Below are 6899 nucleotides of genomic sequence, written 5' to 3' on the forward strand. Positions count from 1 at the left end.
TATTTGCATACAGGAGGAGGGGCAGAGGGAGAGGGAGAGAATCCCAAGCAGGCTTCACACCTAGCGTGGAGCTGTCACGGGACGGGGGGGGGGGGGGAGCTGATTTCACGACCTCGAGATTATGACGTAAGCTGAAACCAAGAGTCGGACTCCCAGCGGAGCCACCCAGGTGCCCCTCAAGTCAGTAGATCTTGAATGACCTGACGAGGGGAATCTGTCCTGAACTGTCAGAGGCGTGTTTGTTTGTTTTCTCTGAAGGAGATAACAAGCTGCTCTGGGAGAGGCTCATGTTCTCTGACCCAGCAACTCCTCTTCCAGAAGTTTCCACGGACACAATGACAGCCAGTTACCCCGTCGAATCCTCACCACGAGCCCAGTAGTTTGGTTCCTCCGTTCAGCGTGTTTATTGTCTGCGTCTTCCAAGGACCAGACTCTTCTAGACTTGCTCCAGCTACCAAGCTGTGACCACTCCCATCTCTATGGAACTCACATTCTAGTAGGTTCGAACTAGTCTGATGGGATAGATTGTATGGCAGACGATAAGTGGAACAAGAAGGAAAAGAGTGGGAGTCCGTGGAGGGGCTCAGGGTGACACGAGAGCAGAAATCCCAAGAGAAATGGGGCATACGGGGAGCTGGAGGGTCACGCAAGTGCCAGGATCCAAGGCTAGGAAGCTGTCAGAGAGCCTTGTGCAGAGGGGGACGCGGTTTCAAAAGGTGCAGTGACTGTGCTGGGGAAAACCGAGGCAGAGCTGGAAGCTGGGGGAGCAACTGGGCTTCTGGAATAATCCAGTCTTGAAGAGAAGGGCTTTGAACCAGCCTGGTGACACAGCTGCTGGCATGCGTGTTGGTTTATGCGTGGCTGTGAGGACAGGTGTGTTTTCAGGTGGGACGTGAGTGTGAATGAAAGGAGCCCGGAATCCCAGGCTCTGCTGGAGGGAGGGTAGCGCTGCCGTCCCTGAGACCAGGAAGGCTGCAGGAGGCCAGGCCAAGGCACGGGTGGTCCAGCATGGTAAGGTGGAGAGGACAGATGGACATCCCTTGAGTCAGCAGGTGTATACCTAAGGCTCACCCAGGGCCCCCGGAATCTGGGCAGGGGGCACACTTGGGGATGGGGCCAGTGCTGCAGTTCGGAAAGGTCTAGGGCAGGAGGAGATCATGAGACAAGAGGGGAGAACAGAGATTGTGGCCCCCTGGGCCCTCCAGTGTTCAGAGGTCCTCAGGGAATCAAGAACAGCAACTATGAGGTAAGAAGGGAGCAGAGACGGAGGGTGTTCTGGGCAGGTGGGAGTGGCGGCTTGGACAAGCGCCACCGATGGGTCCCAACAGTGGGGTGATGGCCAGCAGGCAGAGCCACGACGGGGTCAGTAGTGGGTGCTCCAGGTGAAAGCCTGCCGAGAGCAGTAGGATTACTGGAGGACGGGACGAAGGGACTCGAAGACAGGAAGCGGCACCATCTGCTGTGAAGAAGGGTTAGGGATCCAACTAGTCCTGGGTAGTCTCGGACGAGCCGTGACACTATGGAATGACCCAGCAGAGATGACACACATTGATTCTCATCCTATAGACAAAAGGGCCATGTGGCCAAGGGTTCAGTGGCCATGCAAGGGCCCTTCCTTCCCTGTGGTTCTTCTGGATGGTTTTGTCCTTCGTGTTTCTTTGCTTTCTCCTATTTCCTGAGTTCATATTTTCCCTCATGCAGTCAAGTGGTATTTTAAACCAACAAAGCAGGCCCGAGGCCCTGGGGCTGATGGCTCCGAGCCTCCTGCCCCAACACAGAACTTCCCTGAGGGGAGGCTGCGTGAATCAGCCTCAGACCCTGGTATGTTGCCCCTGGTATGGCTGCCCCGGCTGTGGAGGGAGATGGCCTTGAATAAAAGCTCCTAGGGGGCAGGGCTGTGTGGGTCATTCCCCTGGAGCACCTAGAGGAGGGCCTGGTGTCTTGAGTCCCAGTTACCTCAGTGAGTCACCCCCGCAAGCAGCTGGTTCGAGAGGCTGTGTCGTCCCAGGCGGGAAGGGCCTTCACCAGCTCCTTCCGCCCAGCCCTCCGTGTCGCCTGGCCGGTCTGTGTCCTGACTCCCCCTTTTTTTTTTTTTTAAATATTTTATTTGGGGCGCCTGGGTGGCTCAGTGGGTTAAGCCGCTGCCTTCAGCTCAGGTCATGATCTCGGGGTCCTGGGATCGAGTCCCGCGTCGGGCTCTCTGCTCAGCAGGGAGCCTGCTTCCCTTCCTCTCTCTCTGCCTGCCTCTCTGCCTGCTTGTGATCTCTGTCTGTCAAATAAATAAATAAAATCTTAAAAAATATATGTTTTATTTATTTATTTAACAGAGAGAGAGAGAGAGAGATCACAAGTAGGCAGAGAGAAAGGCAGAGAGAGAGGGGGAAGCAGACTCCCCGCTGAGCAGAGAGTCCGAGGTGGGACTCGATCCCAGGACCCTAAGACCATGACCTGAGTCGAAGGCAGAGGCTTAACCCACTGAGCCACCCAGGTGCCCCCTGACTCCTTTTTGAGCAGATGGTTTTGGTGAGGGAACAGAAGGCAAGCTGAGGACAAAGCAGAAGCTGACACCCCACAACCACCCCCACCCCCCACAAGATACATGGGACATTCCTCAGACGCTGTGGGCTGCCCTAAAGGAAAAACAGTTAACTAGTAGAGATCACAATCCTGTAGGACCTGAATATCCCTCAGTTTACAAATGTGTCCTGATGATTTACAAGGAAGAAGCTTTCTCATCAATAGGTCTCTTCCAGAGACCTGTAACTATTTCCCAAAGCCCTAACATCACCGTCCCCTCCATAAAATTGAGGGAGGCTGAGGCAGAAGGAAAGGTCAATAAAATAGAATTTCTTTTAAACCTGCAGCCCAGGGGCGCCTGGGTGCCTCAGTGGGTCAAAGCCTCTGCCTTTGGCTCAGGTCATGTTCCCAGGATCCTGGGATCGAGCCCCGCATAGGGCTCTCCACTCAGCGGGGAGCCTGCTTCCCCTCCTCTCTCTGCCTGCCTCTCTGCCTGCTTGTGATCTCTGTCAAATAAATAAATAAAATCTTTAAAAAAAAACAAAAAATAATTTTAAAAAATAATAAAAAAAATAAACCTGTAGCCCATTGACAAGGACGTGTGATAGGAGGAAGCTCCCAACTGTCTTACTCTTAATGCCTTACTAGAAGGAAAACCAACTTTGACAAATAGCAAAGCCTCCGGGATCCTGTGTGTCTTCTTTGATACATGAAAGTTCTTTCTCAAAACCTCCCTTTTTCCTTACCTGCCCCCAAGCCCCATAGTCTATAATCAGCCGCCCCTCACAACCCGCCCCTCACAACCTCACAGCAGCTTTTCCTGCCCTTGTGCTTTTACAAACCACCATTTTTCACCCAAGATGCCTCAAGAAGGCTCTGGGCCTCGCCCCACTGAACTTCACCCATATTCCAAAACCACCTCACGTTGGTGAAACAGCCTCAGCAGGCTCTGACCCCTCAGGTCAAGGGCGCCTGGGGTCCTGCCCCATGGCCCTGGGCTCCCAGCCTGGCACGGCCAACACACAAACGGCCCTAACTGTAAGGGGAGGTGGGCTGTGATAAGAGAGGCCAGATACGGCCAACCCTGTTCTGTGGGAAGCCCCGCCCCAAAGTCTGGAAGTTTCCCAAGTGCTCTCATCTCTATGTGGGCCCCCACCTGCTCACTCACCTTTAACCGTCTCTGGGCTGTTATTTAACTGGGGAGATTCGCCAGAGAAGTCCCTCCCTGGGCCGATCCCCAGGATGAGAGCAGGCACCTATCAGGTAAGACCGTCCTCCCTGCGCACAGGGGAGGCCCGGGGCCAAGGGGCAGGGAGAGGGAATCCCTGATATCCCCCCTCCTCTCTCTGGCCCAGCTGAACCCAGGGCAGAGCAGGCTTGGCAAAGGTGCCCTCACCCATGAATCACTTTGTACCCAGCCCTGTTGGAGTGTGGGAAGCCCGGGAATGAAAGGTGCCAGGTCCCTGGCAACCCGCTGGACAGGGGCTGAGAAGGTGTGGTGGAGAGCAGCCATGGAATGGTCCGGCCCATCCACGAGAACTTTCTCAGCTAAAACTGCATCCTTCCAGGTAGGAGAGCTTGGTGACCTTGGGCAGGTGGCCTGTCTCTCCAAGCTTCCATCTCTTTCTTCTGCTTAACGTGTGTGTAAATAACCCTCGAGGCCACAGGCCATCAACAATGATAACCCCACACTTGGCGGGGCCCCAAGGGCGACCCTTGTCATTGATAAACCCGGTTCTAAGGGCTTGGGGTGATCAGGGGCCCTCCTGCGGCCCTCAGTTCCACCTTCTAAGCCAGCTGCCCGCCCACTGTGGCGGTGGGGGAGCTCTAGGGGAGGGGTCTGCAGAGCAGAACGGACAGCAGGCCTGGGAGGTGCCGAGGCCCCTCGTGGGGCTTTCTGCGCTCCGGGCACTGCAGACATGGTTCCTAGACTGTTCTCACCAGATTTAACTCTGACTGCTCAGTCAGGAAGGGTTGTTAGCGCCACTAAAATAATAATAATAGTAGTCATAATGGCAATCCTGGTCCCTGGCTTCCTACCTGCTGGTCCTATGCCCATGCGCTCTTCCTTTTGTAGATTCCGAAGGTGCGGTAGTGGCTGTTAGGGACCTAACCTGTTAAAGACTTCTAACCCCCATCTGGAGCTTGCTCTGGGGTCCGGGCACAGCACCCTCTCATTCTGCCTCACCCCACCCCTCTGAGGTGGGCACAACCGTGACCCCTGCTTTACAGATGAGGAAATGGGGCTCAGAGAGGTGAGGAGACTGGCCCAGGCTGCCCAGTCTGGCTCCGGCAAACGCTGGCCGGAGCTGGGGTACAGCCGGCTGGGCCGCAGGAGTCTGAGCGAGGAGATCAAGGTTCAAGACCGACAGGCGCTAGCCCAGTGACTTGGCCTTATCAAGCCTCAGTTTTCTCCTCTGCTAAATGTGCACACAGCGACTCAGCACCTGCTTCCCTCTTGGGACTGTAGTCTGAAGGCCAGGCCGGAACCGGAAGGCCGCCGTCAGTCAGTGTCTCCTGGGGCCGCTCTCACCCAGACCATCCTGACCCACGGAACCTTCTGCCCAGCAGACGAGGAGGGGTGGCCCCAGATTCCAGGGTTTGCGATCATCCAGGTCCCCTTACCTTAGAGGCCAGGACCCTAGGGAGGACAGGTGACTTTCCCAGGGTCACACAGTGTGGGTCCCCTCACCAGGAGAGAGAACTGAGGACACCCCAAGGGCTGTGGGGTGCTGGCATTTTGCCTGGCTCCCCGAGGCAGTGGGGCCTCCCTCTGAAGTAAGAGCCAGCTCAAGGCCAGAGCCCCATTGATTAAATGACCAGGTCACCTGACAGGACACAGGGCTGGGGTGGGGCAGAGTCCAGGGGTGGCCGGGGAGTGGAGTCTGGGGCTTGGCCTGACAGACCCCTGTGAGTGACTGAGCTATTTTCCCTAGTAGGTCTTCCTCTGCCTCCCTGGGAAAGGGTCCAGGAACAGAAGCAGTGTGTAAAGATTGGTGCACAGGGCTGATGTTTAGAGAGAATTCATGTTAACTATTACTTAAGAAAATCCAAGTCACCAATGCAAAAAAAAAAAAAAAAAAAAGGGATTCCCAAGCTTGATGAGCGGGTCTAGATCAGAGGTGACTGGGGGTGCCTGGTAGACTCAGTCCGTGAAGTTTGTGACTCCTGATCTTGAGGTTGTAAGTTCGAACTCCACTTTGGGGGTAGAGAAAAAATAAAATAAAAAAATAAAGAAATCAGTAGCAGCTGGAATCAAATGGAGCTGGGACTGAGCCGAATCCTTGCTCCCAGCTCCCCTTGCCAGCTGGTGAGCTCCACATGGGATTCTGCACCTCCAGTCTTCGGTTCCTTCCTGGTTGCATGGGCTCAGCCCAGCAGCTGGCAAGGAGGAGGCGATGAGGACAGTCATGGTTGCAGGGTGAGATAACGGATTGAAAACCAAAATAAGTTCTGCACACATGCTCCGCCTCTGAAGGTCCGTGAGCCAGCTGTCCACCGATTTGAGCAGAGAAGCCCAAAGAGCACTCAGGCCGCTGGGGAGGAGGCCAGACTGAAACCAGCCTCTCTGTGGGCTGGCCCACCGCAAGGCCTCGCACCACACACCTGGTGCCTCTGAGGACCCCTCTTGGCCATCAGGGAAACCCCAGGAACATCCCAAGCACATCCATGGAGCCACGCCTGGTCCCATGTCAGCTGTGGCCCCTTGCTGGGCCTCAGTGTCCCCAGGGCAGATGGTGAGCAGAATGTGGCAAAAGGATGACATCTGAGCAGAGACCTGGGATGATGGGGAGTCGGTCCTGGGAACTTTTGGGGGAAGAGCATTTCAGGCAGAGGGAACCACCAGTGCAAAGGCCCTGCGGCTCTGTCGTGCATTCGCTCTGTGTGACCTTCGGCTGGCTGAGTAACCACTCTGTGCCCCAGTTTCCCATGTGTATAATGAGGATAATCACAGTGCTGGAAAAGCTGATGTGAGGATGACATAAGTACCTTTGATGCTAAGGGCTCACTAAGCGTGGGGTGATGGGTGTGAGCAGGTGTTTTTGAGGACCACAGAGAAGACCAGCGAGGCTGGGGGTCACATTTAGATGTGCTAAGTTAGAAAGTTTGGTTGTCACCCAAAATGCTATGGAAATTCACCGGAGGGGTTTCAGCAGAAGAGAGACAAGATCTGATTATCTTTAAAAATGACAAGAGAGGGGCGCCTGGGTGGCTCAGTGGGTTAAAGCCTCTGCCTTCGGCTCGGGTAGTGGTCTCGGGGTCCTGGGATCGGGCCCCGCATCGGGCTCTCTGCTCCGCGGGGAGCCTGCTTCCTCCTCTCTCTCTGCCTGCCTCTCTGCCTACTTGTGATTTCTCTCTGTCAAATAAATAAAATCTTTAAA

The sequence above is a fragment of the Enhydra lutris genome, unplaced genomic scaffold, assembly GCF_002288905.1.
Source record: "Enhydra lutris kenyoni isolate GAN:26980312 unplaced genomic scaffold, ASM228890v2 scaffoldscaffold13, whole genome shotgun sequence".
Taxonomy (NCBI): Eukaryota; Metazoa; Chordata; class Mammalia; order Carnivora; family Mustelidae; genus Enhydra; species Enhydra lutris.